Below are 15,177 nucleotides of genomic sequence, written 5' to 3'. Positions count from 1 at the left end.
ATCTTAGATCATTTCTAGGACTTGCTGAGTTTTATGCAAAGTTTGTAGATAGATTTTCAGAAAAAACCCATATTATGAGGTCTCTACTTAAGAACTAGGTACAATTTAATTGGTGTGAACTGTGCCAGAGATCGTTTGATGAAATTAAAAAGGCGATTTCACAGGCTCCTAGTTTGCAAGGTTTTGATCCTAATGCTGATTCTATAGTCACAACTGATGCCAGTAGCAAGGGGTTGGGTAGTGTCCTTACCCAAATCAATGAGAACAACAAAGAGGTCATCATAGCGTTTGCTTCTCGGTCCCTTTCTCCCACAGAAGAACGTTATTCAGTTGTTGAAAGGGAGACCATTGCTGTGGTGTGGGCTTTAGAGCATTTCAGGAAGTTTTTGCGGGGAAGGAAGTTTATTGTTCGCTGTGGCCATAAACCTCTAACGAAGTTACTTACAACGGATGGTCTTACCAATGCCACAGCAAGGATAGCAAGGTTGTCCATGAGGCTGCAAGACTTTATGTATGAGGTGCAATACGTGCCAGGCACAAGAAACTTCACGGCTGATTTTTTAAGCCGTATGTTATTACCGCTAATTGAGTTAGATAAAAATCAGTGGAATGATTTTTCTATTGCACATATTTCTTTCGATAAAACTCAAGGTAGTTTTACGCAAGAAGAATGGCTCGAAGCAGAAAACAATGACCAAGTTTTACTTGTTTTGAAACAATTGATTGTCAAAGGTTGGAATGGCAAGGACAAGAAAATCATCAATGATGATTTAAAAGGTTTTTGGGAAGTTCGAGATGAACTTAGTATGTCCAATATGTTAGTTGTACGAGGTCATAGAATCATTCCACCTAAGGACTTAAGAAAAACAATAATTGATCTTTGTCATGAAGGACATTCAGGGATTACTCGCACAAAACTTCGTATTAAATAACTTTATTGGTGGCCTAAGATGGATGTAGAGGTTGAAAGATGTGTGAGATCATGTGTACAGTGTGAAGTCTCTGATAAAACCTTTAAAACTTTTAATCCACCATTAGCTCCTCCTGATTGTCCTAAATTTCCTTGGGAGGTTTTAGCTATTGATTTTATGGGTCCTGTCACTTGGCAAAATAGAGTTCAGAAGTACATCCTAGTCTTAATTGACACATTTTCAAGATGGTTAGAGATCAGTGTAGTAAATGTGATTAATACTAAAACTGTCATTACTTTTCTAGATGAGATTTTCTTAAGGGAAGGATTTCCTAAGTATATATTATCAGACAATGGTGTGCAATTTAAATCCATGGAGATGAAAAACTATTTATTAGCTTCAGGTATACAACAAAGGTTTACTGCTCTTTACCATCCTAGTGGGAACGGTATTGTGGAAAGAGCCAACCGTAGTATTAAAGGAGTATTGCAGTTGGCAAATAAGGGTAACTTATCATGGGATGTTGAATTGAAGAAATTGCTGTGGGCTTATAGGAGTACCATTCATGGCTCAACAAATCAAAGTCCCTTTTCATTAATGAGAGGTAGAAGTCCACATTCTAAGATCAATCCGGGTTGGATGGATAAAAGTGGCATGACTAATTGTGATTTAACTAAAGTGAAAGAGCATTTTGGATTCACACACAAAGAATAAAATCTATTATGATTCCAAACATGGAACTAAAGAGGTCAGTTTATGCAAAGGTCAATGGGTTCGAGTTAAGAGTGCAAGGAAGACCACAAAAGGTGAGAGTAAGTACAGTGAACCCAGAATGGTTGTTAAAGTTATGAACAATACTGCCTTATTACAAAATGGTGAGGTATGGCATTTTAGTCGTCTTCCACCTGTATCCCGTGGTAATAGTCAAAGTAACAAAGATAAAGAGATGTGCAAAAATTCGTCATCTTGGTGGTGGGACATTACGGTGGATGAGTCTCAGGATGGTAATATCTCTTGTGATAATTCACCTTCTGGTGTTGACATTCATGAGGGTGTTCCTATATATGGGGATAGTTCTCAGGTTAAGGAAGGTTCACAAGTGTCACTAACTTTGTGCCTAATGAATCTGTCATCAAAACTCCAAGTGGAAGAATTGTTAAAAAACCTAAAGGTTTGGAGTTGTTTGATTGTACTTAATATTATTATTATTTTTTAGGGCTCGGACTCCTCCCCACTGAAAGTGGGAGGAGTTTGAGAACTAATGTTAAAGAAGAAAAAAAGAAGTATCTCCTAGGGCCTTGGCGAGAGGAATTCCACACATTCCTTAGTGTTTTCTGTCATCTGGCCAGTGATTCGTCTTCCTTGTGTTTTTGTTTTAATAGGCTTGAAGTGATAGGGTAAATGTAGTTTTGTTCCGCCATTTTGGGCATATTTCGTTCGTGCTCGCGCAAAGAAGTACATAAATTATAATTAGGAGCTGTCAGGGTGCCTCCGTTAGTGAATCCAGATGGCCGGGCGCGTTCACCATTCAGCAGCGCTCAGCGCGCAGCTGCTGCATGCCAGGCCGGGAAAGGGCTTCATCAGCTGCGTAGTTTTGGAAATTGTCTTTTTTTCCAGAAAGAGCAACCCATGTTAAATAAATTGGTGGAATAGCTCAACCAGCATTCAACTGTATTTTAGGAAGATAAGCACCTGCTTTCCCAAAAAAAATGCGACTATTTCATGTGTTGCGAAACGAAATTTGAATACCTGTTCTTAAATGTACTGTTTCTTGAAAATCGCATAAAACCGTATATTTTCGAGATGCAGGCACACAGACTTTATACCACCGTTCGTTCAATAACTCCGCATTTGTGACAGCAGTTCTTACTCCAAGCACAACTACACAAAGCCCTTTCCACCAACGAGTTGCACTGATTCGCAAGGCCCAGACATGAACCCATCACATTGTGTATTTAAGGGAGAGTTTTACTGTACACGGGGACATTCGGGGCCTAGGCAGACGCCTTTTCTGTTTTGCTTTAGATAGCCGCACGGGGACGGGGGACAGGCATGTGTTTTTTTAACCCGGAGCAGCTAAAAATAACAGTCATAATAAAAATGCATTTATTGTAAAAGCCGAGACGTGCTGTGGCTTCGCGGCATTTCTGCATCATCTTTCATCCGTCACAGACGTCACTCATTCATCTCTGTCGCAGCCGACGCTATTCTAATTATTTACTCCAAGGGATTGTTGGAAAGCTCAAACAGAATAATAAATATTAAATTATACGATGTCCCAATTAACCGCAGGTCGGATATACCCGGGTCTGTTTTTCAGAGTTAACAACATTTGTAAGTTCCAATCGGAAAAGAATTGCAAGGCCATAGAGGCGGGGGCAGCTGTGGGCCTCGCTCTCAAGGAAAATCTATAAAATAAAAAGGTAAATCTGGGACACGGAATGTTAGGAGCAGACGAGAGGCGCTCATGTTTGGAGGAGGACATAAAAACCCCAGGAAAACGAAAGAACCGCGAGGGTGGATGTCTTCAGAAAGGGGGCCGGCTCCGTGTTGAAAACCACCTATTCTCACCCTTTTGAATTACTTAACCTTTATATCCAGAGCGCACTTTTTTCCCCCCAAGAAAAATCGCCCGCACCTGGGATAATTAGCAAAACCCCCCACAGGCTATGGACCTACCGAAACTTCCCTGCACCCCATCTTGAGACTCCATTTGAGAGAGTGGACAGTGCACGTGAAATAAAAAAAAAAAGCTGGTCGGCCCCTCAGGTGTTTTTCTTCTTATTTAAAGATTAAAGAACAGCCAAAGAAATTGCAGGGGTTGTTGTCCCTCCGCCGCACTGTTTTCTTCTTTTAACAATAAAGAGATGAACTGAACAGGGCGAGAATTCTTCGTTTAGAGGAGGATAATGCAGCCTATTTTGCAAATGGTGAAGCTGGAAGGGCCGTTTTTAGGGCTGGGACTCCTCCTCAATGGGCATCTTGTCTGCCTCCTGTGTGTTAATGCTTGGCAGTTGACTTGGGTATTGTTTGCACTCTGCTGGTTGATGGCACAGAGGTGATTGTTTGCACTGTGTTGGGTGTTGGCACAGAGGTGGTTGCTTGTGCAGGCAGTGGTTGTTGGCAGTGTGTTGGGTGTTGGCACAGAGGCTGGTGCAAGCAGCGGTTGTTGGCACGGAGGTGGTTGCTAGTGCACGCAGGGGTTGTTCACAGTGTGTTGGCACAGAGGCTGGTGTCCGTCAGTGGCTGTTGGCACAGAGGTGGTTGCTTGTGCACATAGTGGTGTTGGCACTGTGTTGGCACAGTGGCTGGTGCCCGTCAGTGTGTTAGCGCAGAGGTGGTTGCTTGTACACCCAGTGGTGTTTGCAGTGTGTTGGCACAGAGGCTGGTGCTCGTCAGTGTTGTTGGCACGGCGCTGGCTGTTGGCGGATGCCTCGACCCCGCGGGTGCACCAGAACCCCCTGTGGTGATTGTTCACAGTTCTCGTGCCCGCTGGTGCTTCGAAGCTAGTTGTTCTTGGCACTGTGCGTGGCTTTCCTAGCCCTGGGCTAGTGCTTTTTTGATCTCACATGCTCGGATTGGTGCCAGCGCTACCAAGTGTCTGTCGTTGATTCGTCCCCGCTGTGTTGAGATCTGGTGCTTCGAAGCTAGTGCTCCACCTGTCTAGGCGCTCTCTGGCTTCTGCGCCGGTTGGTTTGTTCTGGTGGGCACTTTTTGGCGCTAGCAGAGTCCTCTATGCCACTCTTTCATCTGTGCACGTTTGTAGTTGGCACTAGTTTGTTTTTGAATGGGGGTGGTTTGCGATCGGTTTTCAATCGTTAGCTCTTCGAGGCGCTCAGTGGCACTAGATTAGGTCCTTAGCTAGTTCCTCTGATGCGGGTAAGTCACTCCTCAGTGCCTCGTCCGGGCTCGTAGGCGCTGGTTAGCGTCTCCCCGGGTCACTGGCACTGGCTGGCACTAGTTTAGCGCCTCGATGCCTCCAGCTGGCACACAGTTCAGGTCTGCGGGCTCCTTCCCGCTGTAACATGGGCCACGAAGCCCCTGCAGGAAGGGGCGGCGCCGGGTGAGAGTTAAAGGCAGGCTGGGGGTCGGTGCCCTCGGGGGGCGGTGATGCAATGTGTGATCTGAGGCAGAGGATGGGCCCCCGGCCGGATGGGCAACGCGTGGTCAGTGGTTTGGGCGGGCGCCCACAATCACACACACACTTACAGTGCATCGCTCACACGAGCAGAAGGCAGCCTGCCATAGAGCGAGGTCTGGCATCCATCAATGAGGCCTGGGTCAGGCCTTTACATTCTTGCGTGCATTATCTTATCTTGCTTGTCAATGTATTTCATTTGCATGGTGCACACACACTCAGCACATGCGCGCTGTACCTGGACGCCCCCCCTCCTCCCCCCAGGTCACCACCTTGCTTAGTTGCTTAGTTACAGTTACAGTTGCAACGTTATGGCCACTGTAACTTGCATGCACCTCTCCTTTTATTTAAAAGGATTCACAACTTGTACTTTAATACTGTATACATTGCCAACACACACAACAACACACCCCCAGCCGTCAATGAATGCTTTCACCATGCACAAACACCAACACCACACACTTGTCACCACTCAACACAACACACTCACCACCACACTCACTCCCCAGGCTCACCCCCACAGACTCACCACCACACACTCACCAGCACACAGAAAACAACACACACAACAACACACCCCCAGCCGTCAATGAATGCTTTCACCATGCACAAACACCAACAACCATCATCCATCTGTGCACGCTTTTACCAAGCACACACCCACCAGCCGTCAGTGCACCCTTCCACCAGGCACACACACCTCCAGCCGGCAGTGCACTTTTCCACCAAGCAATCGCAGTATGGTACACTTTACTTTTAAACATATTCATATAAAGCACAGCATGCCACCATTGGTAAAATTACAATTCAACCAAGATACTTCGACTACACACCACATGCACACACTCCATAACACATGGCAAAAAGACATTGGCATTTACAATGCCATTAGCTCAAACTCAAATAAATCTGAGCCCGATTGCATTTCTAATGCTTGTTTTTGTTTGTTTTTGTTTTTAAGGAGGGGGATTGTGTAGTATATCACTTTAAGATCTGTGTAAGTATATCACTTTAAGATCTCTGTATTGTGTGGAACATTGAGTATGTTCCAGAATTGTTTATATGTGTATGTGCATTCTTAGAGAGCTGTTATTAGAGAAGCTCTGTGTCTTGATAGCTGTATGACTTATTCCTCTGTGCTGGGGGTTTTAATAAGGAACCTAACTACAAGGATCTACTGGTGTACTTTTCATTGCTACACTGTCTTAGCAACAACTTACCTAGCAACATCACACATCTTCCCCTTATGTAAAATCAAGACATTTGAAATCATAGCAAAAAATAATATTAACAGGAAATATTAGGAACAGTAGAATTATTACATAGAGAAATAACATTTGAGTGAGACTTAACACTGTAAAGTAAATATGCTTATAATCACAATAAGATGATGCATATATAAGCACACAAACATGATGCATACATAACAAACCCATTACCCCACCACAACATCCTTTAACTTTGTGGGCAGTGATATGGCTCTGTCTAAACTTGTCACACTCACCCCTTTAACATGAGGATCTAACATCTGAGAAGAAGCATGTCTCAGTTCCTTAACCTCACTCGTTAATGTGTGCACTTCTCCAGGAAGAAACACATGTCCAGCATCCAGAGGCGAAGTCAGAACATTAACTGTAAAACTGTAGAAGATTAACTGTCAGAACATTAACTGTTCACTTTGTGGAACTTAAACAGCTTAATAACTGCGCTCTCTATGTCCTCATCCTCCCACTGCAATGCTCCAGGAGCTCTTGAACCTCCACAAGTCAATGACAAAGTCTTATTACATTTAGAAAGCTTGCTAAAATGCTAAACTTTACCAATACTGAGCTTGGCTGAACACAAATACACTTTGCACACTCGGAATTGTTCAGTGTAGTGACTGCCACCATTCGTAAGGCTTCTATCCTGCTTAACCCACACTCAATCACCCTCTTTAATAGTGACATCCTTCCAACTATGTTTCTTGTCAGAATACTTTTTTTAAAGTCTGGTGTGCATTTTACCAATTTACTTTAACCACCCCCAGTGACCACTTTGAATTTCATGAGACATCCACACCGAATTGTATTTATTAAACAGATCACGTCCCTTCAAAATCTTAAAGGGGCTGTTACCTGTTACTGTACGAGTTGTACAGTATGCTCACACCAATTTGTCACGTTCTAGTTCCCAGTTTTTTCCCTCTTTTATGGCAGCTTGACTGCAGCCCATGATCGCCTTGTTGAATCTTTCCACAGCACCATTACTGGCAGGGTGATACACCAGTGTTTTTTGTCTCCTTAATGCCATTTCTTGAAAGGAATTTAGTAAACTTTTCAGCTAACATTTGTGGACCATTATCACTCAAAAGTGACCTGGGAATCACTTCTCTCAGGAATATTTTTTCCAAGAACATGACTATACCTGCTACACCCACACATTCACATATCTCCAACGTAGGCCACTTTGAATATGTGTCTAATAACACAATAATATTCATACCTATCTAAAATTGGACCTGAAATGCCAATTGTTAAAACTTCCTATGGGTTTGAAGGTATCTCATTTAGGCTAAGGAGCGGTCTAAAAACGATATGACCCTGTTCTGCATTGGCACAATGTTCACATTTCCTCACAAATTTCTCCATAACTCTCCATAACTAAAACGATTGCAGGCCACCAGTAGGCACTCTCAACTATAGTCTGCAACCTTATTTTTCCTGCCTGGTAAGTAGTCCACATCATACGCATAATCAAGCAACTGAAGAGACATTCCGGTTATACGCGGTGTGGCTTTGAGCGACAGTTTATGATCTGTTCTTAGTGTGAATTTAGTGGCACAAAGGAACTGCCTACATTTCCCCGTTGTCCTCACACATGCTAGCTCGTCCCGTTCAATAACATAGTACTTCTCCTCTGGTGATGTCAGGAATCGAGAAGCAAAGGATTCTGTACTCTCTACCCCATTGCTTGAAGCTTAGGATAACTCAGTCCCTAATCCTTTCCCACTGGCATCAGTAGTCCATACTGTGAGAGACTTGTAATCAAAACCTTGTAATGGAATACCCACACAGATATTGAGGTTCTGTAATTCTCGAGTCTGACTCCATTTTGTTCTGTGCCTCCATTTTGTGTTGCCCTCACATAGGCCTGTGAAGGTAGCCTGGTGAATAAAGTGGCCTGGCCTTCTTAGTTCATGGATACATTAACTAAGGTTTCTTTTTGACTCTGAAATGAACTGTAAGAAACTGACCTCTTCATCTGAAACTGACCTCGCAAAGCCAATTTCCCTGATCAATCTTTGTCTGAGATTGCCAATCAATGTTCAGGACATCGTTAACTTTTAGTTTCCTTGCACACACCTTATCTTGTTCATCATCTGTTACTGTTTCTTTTTATGTTTCTTCATTACATTGGTTATGCTTTCGATTATAGGTTTGTCCGGCTTTTGGAGGTTGAATTTGGGACATTCTTAATGATTAACTTTTAGGTTGGGATACTGTACATGTAATCATGCCATGCCCTGCAGTACCATCTAAATCAGATTAACCTTTGTGAACTATGGAATTATAATGTTTTGCCCATATCCTGCTAAAACCCCAAAGTCTACTCACCTGCTGACTCTCCAGATTTTCCATTTGTTTAGGAATGTAATTGGTACAACTCCCTTACATGCCTGGGGCAGGATAAACAGTATATAAGACGTGAAGTAAGACCATTCTAGCAGACTGCCTCATTCAGTTGCTAAGGCTTCTGTGTGACGTAGTCTCACTAATTTGAGTTTAATAAAAATGTTCTCTTTATATTCCAACTTCTGTGTCAGATTCTTCTTTTGTATTAGTGCGACCCCTGAGAATGAAGATTTGAGTTTCTTCAATAATATCCTTGATTCGTTTAGATTCGATGTGCAGCATCTCATTCCACTCAAAACTCCGCTGAGCTTTCAACAACTGTCGAATATTGCATGTTGTCTCACGCAATTTGTTTTATACAAATGTTGCATACCATTCTGCGAGTCATATAAATGACCTTATTTCATCCTTGCATGTGGGGACAGGGGCACCTCTGATAGACCCTATAATCTTCCTCTTAGGAGAGATCCCCTTCTCACTGATCTCATGTTCCAAGTATGTCACAAACTTTCCTTTGTCTAATTCTGCAGTTAACCCATATTCCTTGAGATTTTTTTAACACCCTGCATAGGATGTCAACCAACAACCAGCGGTGCAAGCCACTCTGCTCACTCTATAGGTTCTGTGATACCTTTCAATTCTAGAGTTTCCAACTCACTAGCAACTTCATCCATGACACTTAGTGGAATGTTCATGACCTTGTGGCACCTTTCTTTACCACTATTTGGTGTACAAAAGTATTCAGTCTACCCACCTGGCCAGAAAATCCTTCAGAAAAATCTCCTTTGAATTTCACAACCAGAGCCTATTCAGATTCTTTCAACAAAAATACTTGATGCACACTGCTGGGATTCAGTACTATGTTGAAAGCTTTTTGGTTCATTCATCGTAAAACGGAAAGTCCTTCTTTGGCAGCATACAATTTACTAATAATTGTTCTGCCCTGAAGCTCAAAAGATAACACACAGGGGGCGTGGCCAAGACAGCGATGTGAGCAGACGTGTCTCGATCGAGCTCCGTCGCCCCGCTGCACTGTTGAGCCTGTTTTAGCGTAGTTTCGGGGGTCATCTGCTCCTGAGGACCCCCGGTGCACTGCCGACCCCGCTGGCGATCCTTCTTGGCGGCGAACCGCGGCCGTGAGCACTCACGCGGCCACAGCACACGGCTCTGGGGTCCCCGGCTCGGCCGCTGGCCGCCATCTTGCCGCAGGGCCCGCTGCCGAACCATCCGGACTAGCTCCCGAGAAGGAGACCGGCACAGCGGCCTGAGTGAGGCTCCGGAGCATTCTTACCCCAGCCTGCGGCTCCGATCCATCAGCGGAGCCGGTCTGACACCGGCTGCGGTGCGCCGACGCTGTCTGCACCGGGCTGCCACCGGCGGGGAGAGCAGCGGCGGCCTGGACGCCGCATCCACGAGAGGCCCCGGCTTTGGCGGGAACAGCAGGCCCAGACCGGAGGAGTCGCCGGAGGCCCCCTGCCCGTGAGGCCCGACCACGACCCCATCGCTGGACACACCTGGTGAGCTGCAGCGCGCCGCCCTTACCCCCCCCTTCTCCAACTCCCGGGGGGACTCCGGCGACAGCGGAGCTCGGCCGCGGGCCTACCCGCCATCTTGCACCCTGGGTGGAGGACAGTACCACCAGTGCGGACAGCCCCTACTTAGACGCTGCCCCGGACGCATACAGCAGCGCTTTGGGGAAGCGGCCCTGACGCTGCTTGCTGGCGCTGCCTGAGCCTCGGTGGGCCCCTGCACCACAGGACACTTCCCCTGACCGCCTCTCCACCACAACCCGGCCCTGCTGAGCCTGGTGAGCTGCAGCCCGGCCCACCTTGCCACGGGCGGGCGGATCCGCCATCTTCTACCCCCAGGCACTGGGCCTCCTACTGCTGAGACGTGGGGACACTGGGAAGGACCCCCCTGATCACTCCTCGGCTGTCGCTGCAGAGCCGGCTGGGGGTCGCGCTGGGGACTGGCCCTGGCACAGTCGAGACCGGGAGGCTGCGCCACGCCACGAGCCATAGGAGGCTCTTCGCCTGTAAGCCCCGGGTCCTACTTGTCGTGGAGCACCTACTGCCATCGCCCACGCTGCCTTGCCTCCCCGGCTGCGCCATCTACCTCCGCTCCTGCGACCTCTCTACGGCCTGGCCTTCTCTCGCCTGAGTGCGCTCCGCGTCCTGTTGGCGGACCGTCCAGGCTTTGGACTCGCGAGGGCCAAGGCGTGCACCGCCCTCTCTAGCCTCATGGACTTGAACCCCTGCTCGTGAGATCCGGACGGCTGGGAAGCGGGGCACCAGGGCGGCCTCACACAGCGTGTCCCCCGCCGCTGATCAGGGATCGTCCACAGCAACTGACCCTGCCCCCCACTGCCCTTTGCCGCCCTGAGTGGACCATGACCCGCGGCAAGGGGACCAGGCCGGACCCCCCGCCCACGACGACCAGAGGAGCATCAGTGGCTTCCATGTGGGGCAAGGCGGGTTCGCCGTCATCATCCGGGGGGCCCTCATCGTCTTCAGGGGGGAAACCCCCACCGCCAGCCGACTCCCCACCGGTGACGCAGGCCTTCATGTCCTCCTTCATGGCTGTTCTGAAGACTGAGATTGGCTCCCTCAGGTCGGAGGTCCATACATGCGTCAAAGAACTTCGCAAGGAAGTCACCGACCTTGGCGACCGGGTCGACGGCCTGGAAAAGACGGTCGATTCCCGCACCGAAGACCTGGAGCAGATCTGGCGGAGGGTGGCGACCCTCGAAGAACAACATATCCAGCTCCAGATTAAGCAGGAGGACTTGGAAAATAGGGGACGCCGCAACAACCTCCGCATACGGGGTGTGCCACTTGGAGATGAGGGGACTAATACCATGGCCTACGTGGCCCTACTCCTGCAAGCGGTGTGGGGCGAGGAGGACGCCCCCCCGCCGCGCCTCGACCGCGCACACCGAGTCTTTGGAGCGGGAGGAAAAGCGGGTCCCCTGCCCGACATCGTCACCAGGCTTCATTATTTCACTGAGAAGGAGGCCATTTTGAAGGCGGCTAGGGACAACCCGGACCTGAGGTACGAAGGCCACAAGATCCAGATCTTTCAGGACCTGGCCCCCTCAACCCTCTACAGACGAAAGGTCTTCCGCCCGATCACGGAGAGACTCCGGACCCTCAACATCTCTTACCAGTGGGGCCACCCCTTCGCGCTCATCTTCAGGTGGGAGGACAAGCGCAGGGCGCTCAGGTCCTATCAGGAAGCGGCACAACTGCTAGGCATGCCGGAGTCCCCGGATCACAGTCCAACCCGACCTCCCCACCTGGAGAAGGCCACACCACGCTCGGAATGGTCCACTGTGCGCAAACGTCGACGGTCCCCTCCGGTGGCTGCACTCTCTGCCTCACAGACCAAACAGGACATCATCGCACACATCCGCTCTCTTGAGGGCGACCGCGAGGAACAGGCCTCCCAGCTCCTCGCTTCTGGATCTGAGGGTGGGGATCGCCCCTCGGCTACGGAAGAACACTGATCATTGCTATTGTGCTCACAGATGCCCTGAACATGCGCTCGCCCATTGGGCACCCCGATGTGTCCTCATGCATCATGGAGACTTCACCCCACTGTTCTTGGAAAAGGGGCTTTCCCCCTCTCACTGGCAGGCCACATCCGTGGCTCTCCCCCCCCCGCCCGCGGGGGTCTGAAGGAATGGACGATATCTTTTGCCTCCTCCAGGCCATGTACTGCATCAAGGAGCCCCAGCGCCCCACTGGCGCCTGAATGGACCAAGTGGTCCCACGGCCCGACACGCCCCCGAACTACCTTGGAGCAGCGGGGTGGACGGGCTCTGAGATGATTCAATCTTACTCCACTTACCTAGCTCTTCGCTTCCCCCCCCCCTTTGTCCCATAGGAAGTGACATTCCTGAGTTCATCCAAACCCTTGGGTAGAGGATGTCCGGTATCTGGGACAATGTACACTGGCCCTGTTGGCCTGTTTTGGTTCTACTTCTTCTCTGCGCCTTTTCTCTTTTTCCTTTCTCTCCTCTTCCTACTTTACCCTTCACTGCCCTCTCTTATCACTCTTTCCCCGCGCCTGCGAAGGGGTGGCGGGGTGGGTCCCGTGGGGGTTGGCGCGCTGGAGGCGAGATGAGGCTGCCGCTGTCCTGTCTGCGGGTGGGTCTGCTATGTTGGGTCTTGCGCGACTCCACACCCCCTTAGTGCTATGACAGCGAACATCCCTACGCCCTTGAAGGTCCTCTCCCTCAACGTCAAAGGGCTCAACTCCCCCAACAAGCGTAAGCAGATATGGCGCTACCTCCTACACCACTCCCCTGACATTATCCTCCTCCAGGAGACGCACCTTCTCAGGGGTGACATCAAACGCATGGCGCACCCCAGATACCCTACACAGTTCTGGGCATCCTCTGACACCAAGACAGCGGGGGTGGCGATCCTCTGTAGGGCTGGCATTCGGCGGGGACCCGTGAAACCCTTCAAAAGCGCTGACGGGCGTTTCCTCCGAGCCACGGTACAGATGGGACGAGCACAGTTCACTCTAGGATGTGTGTACGCACCCAACCAGTCGCAGGACAAATACCTCCAGGCGCTTCTGCGGGAACAGTTCCCATCGGGCGACAGTAATGTGATCCTGGGCGGTGACTTCAATCTTGTCTGGGACCCTGAGCTAGATCGGGCGGGAACCCCCTTTAACGGCGCGGGAGCAATGTCCTCTGCCCTTAGAACGCAGCTTACAGACCTGGGACTAGTGGACGTGTGGCGCTACCACAACCCGGGGACCCGGGACTATTCCTTCTATTCACATTCCCATCGGACATACTCCCGAATCGACTATCTCTTCACCTCCCTTGAATTGGCCCGAGACTCCTTAACTGCCACTATCTCCGACATTTCCCTGTCGGACCACGCTCACGTGGAGCTTTTGTTGCAGGACCCCCTGACCCGTGCCACTCGTGAGCGCAGATGGGCGCTCCCGCTGAGGATCCTCCGGGATCCGGACGACGTCGCCAGCATCCGAGACGCCATAGACTCTTACTTCGCCATCAACGACACCCCCGACCTGCCCTTTCACACGGTCTGGGATGCCTTCAAGGCCACCATTCGGGGCCATATCACCTCCCTGGCGGCGGCGCGGAGGAAGGAAGCGTTCCAGATGGAAACCGACCTGGCTAGCGAGATCAAGCAGGCGGAGTCTCGGGACCGGGACTCCCCTTCACGGGCGTCAAAGAGAACTCTCGCCATTCTCAGGGGGCAACTCCGCGCCCTGCGCACCAACAAGGCGGAACACTCCCTACTAGCGCTTAAGCAACGGTATTACGAGGGAGGGGACAAGGTTGGTCGTCTATTGGCCGGCAGGCTGCGGGCACGCGCAGCTAGGGCCCACATTGCCAATGTCAAGCGGCAGGATGGCACCAGTGCCACCTCAGAGAAGGCCAAACAGGCCGCATTTGTCGCTTACTACTCCTCCCTGTATGCTGAGGAGCCCACCTCTGCGGAGGCGCGAGAGGCCGTTCTCGCGGACTTCGGGGGGTCTCCACTGTCCCCTGCTTGTGCGGCCACGCTGGAGGGGCCCCTGCAGGAGGAGGAAATAACAGAAGCGGTCAAAGACCTCCCTGTGGGGAAAACCCCGGGGCCGGACGGCCTGCCGTTGACCTTCTATCGCCTGTTCTTGACCCAACTCCGCCCGCATCTGCTGCGGCTCTACAGCTCCTTCTCTGATACCGTTGGCCCATCCCCTGATATGGGCCTGGCGGAAATTGCCCTGATCCCCAAGCCTGGGAAGGATCCCGACCTGTGTGCCTCCTACCGCCCCATCGCCCTCCTTAACACCGATCTCAAGATCTACACTAAGATCCTGGCCAAGCGGCTGGACCCGCACATGCCGGGATTAGTGAACCCGGACCAGGTGGGATTTATACGGGACCGTCAGGGAGCCGACAACGTTCGCAGGCTGGCACACCTAGTGGGTAAGGTGCACCACTGGAAAATCCCGGCCTGCCTCCTTTCGCTGGACGCAGAAAAGGCTTTCGACCGGGTCGACTGGACCTTCCTACGGGCGGTCCTCACGAAACTTGGTCTTGGCCCTATCATGATCTCCAGGTGCATGGCCCCTTACCTTGGGCCGCAGGCCAGAATTCGGGTCAACGGTCAGCTGACATCGCCGCTCTTGATCCACAGGGGCACGAGGCAGGGATGCCCGCTTTCGCCGCTCCTGTTCGCTCTTGCGGTCGAGCCATTGGCGGAGCTGATTAGGCGCACTCCTGATATTCATGGTATCCCCCACGGAGGGCGCTCTAACAAGGTTGCGCTATTTGCGGACGACCTGATTCTTACTCTTACGAATCCTCGGGTCTCCCTCCCAGCGGTGCACGAAACCCTCTCATTGTTTGAGCAGGCGTCCGGCCTTAAAAATTAATCACACCAAATCTTGGGCGCTTAACCTCACCATCCCCGAAGAGGAGGTCTCCCTCCTGAAGGGGGTCACACCCTACCGTTGGGCGGATGACCACATTCAATATCGG

Source organism: Lissotriton helveticus, chromosome 8, assembly GCF_964261635.1.
Source record: "Lissotriton helveticus chromosome 8, aLisHel1.1, whole genome shotgun sequence".
Taxonomy (NCBI): Eukaryota; Metazoa; Chordata; class Amphibia; order Caudata; family Salamandridae; genus Lissotriton; species Lissotriton helveticus.
The sequence above is the reverse complement of the archived record's forward strand: the minus strand, read 5'-3'. Positions refer to the sequence as shown.